This window comes from Limulus polyphemus, unplaced genomic scaffold, assembly GCF_000517525.1.
Source record: "Limulus polyphemus unplaced genomic scaffold, Limulus_polyphemus-2.1.2 Scaffold91, whole genome shotgun sequence".
Taxonomy (NCBI): domain Eukaryota; kingdom Metazoa; phylum Arthropoda; class Merostomata; order Xiphosura; family Limulidae; genus Limulus; species Limulus polyphemus.
The window spans coordinates 418,589-422,630 of NW_013665701.1; positions in this window are offsets into that span (position 1 = coordinate 418,589).

A 4,042-nucleotide genomic window follows, 5' to 3' on the forward strand; every position below is an offset into this window, starting at 1 on the left:
TTACTGAAGGTTTTTGTTTGTTTGTTTTACAACGGAACTTAAAAAATCAACTACATAGCTAGATGAATAAATAAACTGACAGGCAGATAACAGAGAGATTGATAATTTAAGAATGATGTGTTTATAGGATAACAATTTTCAGTGATTTATAGATAGAAACAAAAGGTTGATTTTTTTTTGTCTAATCCTTTGTTTTCCTAACAGAGAATGAATACAAGATATAACTTTTGGTACAGAGAAGCCAGCCACTCTTTGAAATTTATTTTTAATTTACCTTACAGATGTAGTAGTATCACGTAGGTTGACAAAAAAAATGACGATTTTGTCTAATATTTTCACAATTCTGGATCATAGTCCTTTTACTCGCAAAATGTATTGTTGAACTACGATACTTTCAGTAGAAATCATGAATATTTCTTACTATGTATCATTAAAACTGAGTTGTTAATACGGTTACTGAGTTTCACATCGTTCATTTTCAAAATCTGCAGCCTCCGCTGAAAAACTGCAAAATTTGCATTGCTAAAAAAAAAGTTGTAATGAATGAGAAGTAACGGAAGTACGCTGTAATTTATTGCTATTATCGTTATGTAGTCAAGCTAGGCGAAAGGATTCTGTGCAGAGGTCGCTGCAGTATAAAAATGTGGTATGTGTGGTATGAATGATTGATAATGTAAAGGAATTCATTCTTTCTCATTTTATTTTCCCTGCAATAACTTCTTCTCTATATGTGCCTCATTTCAATTTTATTCAGTCGAGATAAAAGTAAATGTTTCAAAATTCAATCAAGAAATTTGACAATTTTAAGAATAATGTTTTAGTCCTATCGTTCTTTTCTTCCTACCCGAAGGTTTGTTGCTATAACTGCCACAAGAACTTATAAATTGCTTCTTTGCAATACATCAGAATTCTACGTTAATTGAAATTTTGTTTTCTGTAACACGCTTACATTTTTGAAATCTTATAAATGCTTAGATTTATCTTTTTATTCCCCAATTCCCCATACCCATATTTATATATGTATGTATTTATATACATACATAGCTTGATTTGTGTATCTATTTTTATATGTTCCTCTTTAGCTGTATTTGAAAAACTCTACTGACTGTAACATATAAGAAAATAATTCTGTGTTTGTCTCCATGTTTTTTTTCTGCTTAGGACTTTGATCTATTTGTCCTCGTGTTCTGTCTATTCACCTGATCCTTTATTGATCTTTATTGATTTGTACGTATTCGTTTTATGCCTTGCCAGTCTCTTTATTTCTGTGGTTTAACTCTGTTCTTTGTAAAACATCTCTAATAGATGAGATGATTGTGTAAGACTTTTCAGACTTATCACAAAGGCCTCTGTAGGCCCAAGGGAAGTTTACAACATACACAGAAATTTAAAGATAATAGAAGAAATTCAACAAAGAAGACGTACGTTCCCAGTTTGTTCTTGAATTTATCCCCAGTGTTTTAATGGAGCTGTATATTCACTTGTCTTCTTCAGGTGTCTTAGTCAAATATATATATATATATCTTCCTTACCCTGAAGCAGTGAAATCAGACTGTTTATCGATTTGTTTTCCCTTTTCCAATATTATACCTAACAGACAGAGGAATCAAGTAACCAATAGTCTTCTCTGTCACTGAGAAAGAAATATAGGAAAAATGTAAAATACTTGTATATTATATGTCTAACCAGCCCTCAGGTGGATGTTTGATATATCGACACAAGTGATGCGACACATCGATTTGACATAACGTTCATACTTATGGCCCAGCTGCGTGTTCATTGTCCTTCAAGTTAGCTGAAAGATGAACAAAAGTAGCTCACTTTTCTGTGCCATCAGCAGCAACCATGGAACGTAATGTATGCATTAAATTTGATATTGACACAAAAGAAAAAAGTAAACGAATTTTGTATTCCTTATTTTTTTCTGAATAAAGAGACTTGTTTATCATTTTATACTTTTCTAGATACATGTTGAAAGATTATCATGAACCACGATAGTAGTTCATAATAGGGATCTCAAGGAATTGCATAAAACCCTAATAGAACGTTCTTTCGGGCCAAGAGTACTATAAACAGTAAAGATTTAGTTCAAACAACACTTTAAAACCTTTATTATTGATTGCTGAGGCTGTAAACACATAAAAATGCACAAGAAGAGCACGTATGTTAGACTTATAAGGAAAAGAAAATCCGCTCAAAACGACCCATTTGTAATTCTTCTTCTTATTAGTTATTTGCCAACCTACAACAAAAACAGCTTGGTATATTGCACCCAAACCTTTTGTAGAATACTAAATAAGATACTGTGAAGGTCGTACAGTTATTGAAAAGTCTATTTGTTTCTTCTGTATTTTACATAAGCTAAAAACATCATAATTCTAGTGTGAACAATGTTATCATTACCTCTTGAAGTTAGCTTTCTTACAATTTTCTAGTGTTCCTTTAAAAAGCTCAAGTACAAGGTGAAACAGAAATTACCAGCCAATAATAGGTGAACAATAGATTACTGTAGCATGTTGATACTTGATGATTTGTACACTATACAATCGGTGTCTTTAGGGAGCCAACCCCTATATTATGTATGAAGTGAAGGAGTAAAAAAAAACAACAAAAAACAATACACATAATATTAAATTTTATTACACACATTTGTAGAATAATTACTTTGGAAGATACGAAGGTTTATTTAAAGCGATGGTTAGGATGGTATGTATTTTATTTCAAAGAGCTGCTTTGGTCTTGTTTCATTGGTATTTTAGGCAGCAAAACCTTTTCGGGACTGGAACTTTAAACAAAATACGCAAAAAAGAGAGAGAGGAGGGGAACGCCCATTATAAAACTCTCACTTATTCCTTACGTTCTCTGTTTAGTGAACATAGAACAATAATAAAATGGATATATGCTTTGTACTTCTATAAAGTAGGCGGTATAAATATCGTTTTCTGTGAATTAGTGAAATATAAGGGCAATAATGGTTTCACTCATTAAAACAGAGAGGGAAATGTTTTTCAAATCATTGCACTATTTGAAGTAATAAGAAACTAATTTCAATATTCTCTGCTCTATGAAGTATTGTTACTATACGTAACTTGCCAGTAATGGCCCATTTCTTTGGTATGATTATATCTTATTGTTACTATATGTAACTTGCCAGTAATGACCCACTTCTTTCATATGATTATATCTTATTGTTACTATATGTAACTTACCAGTAATGGCTCATTTCTTTGATATGATTATCTCTTATTGTTACTATATGTAACTTGCCAGTAATGGCCCACTTCTTTCATATGATTATCTCTTTAAAAAAAAAATGGGTAAGCATTAAGATGAAGGAGAAAAATGTGTAATCTCTTAAACAGACTTTTGGTTATCCAATAACGTTACTCGTTTGCATAATTTAGGTAATAACAAAAAAAGAGCGGAAATGATATTACTTTCGATCAGTCCTGTGTGTTCTACATATCTTAACTATAGTTATTACACACGTTAAATAAGTGTGGTTTATGGCTGTATACTGACAACAAATAATTCTGTGTACTAACCATATCTGTTAACCATGTAAGTTATGGCTCTATCGTGTACTAAACACAGTTGTTAACTGTGTTAGTTATGGTTCTTGTGTGTACTAAACACAGTTGTTAACTGTGTTAGTTGTGGTTCTTGCATGTACTAACTATAATTGTTAACCGTGTTAGTTGTGGTTCTTGTATGTACTTACTATAGTTGTTAACCGTGTTAGTTGTGGTTCTTGCATGTACTAACTATAGTTGTTAACCGTGTTGGTTATTGTTCTTGTACGTATTAATTATAGTTGTTAACCGTGTTAGTTATGGTTCTTGTATGTACTGACTATAATTGTTAACCGTGTTAGTTGTGATTCTTGTGTGTATTAAACACAGTTGTTAACTGTGTTAGTTGTGGTTCTTGTATGTACTGACTATAGTTGTTAACCGTGTTAGTTGTGGTTCTTGTATGTACTTACTATAGTTGTTAACCGTGTTAGTTGTGGTTCTTGCATGTACTAACTATAGTTGTTAAC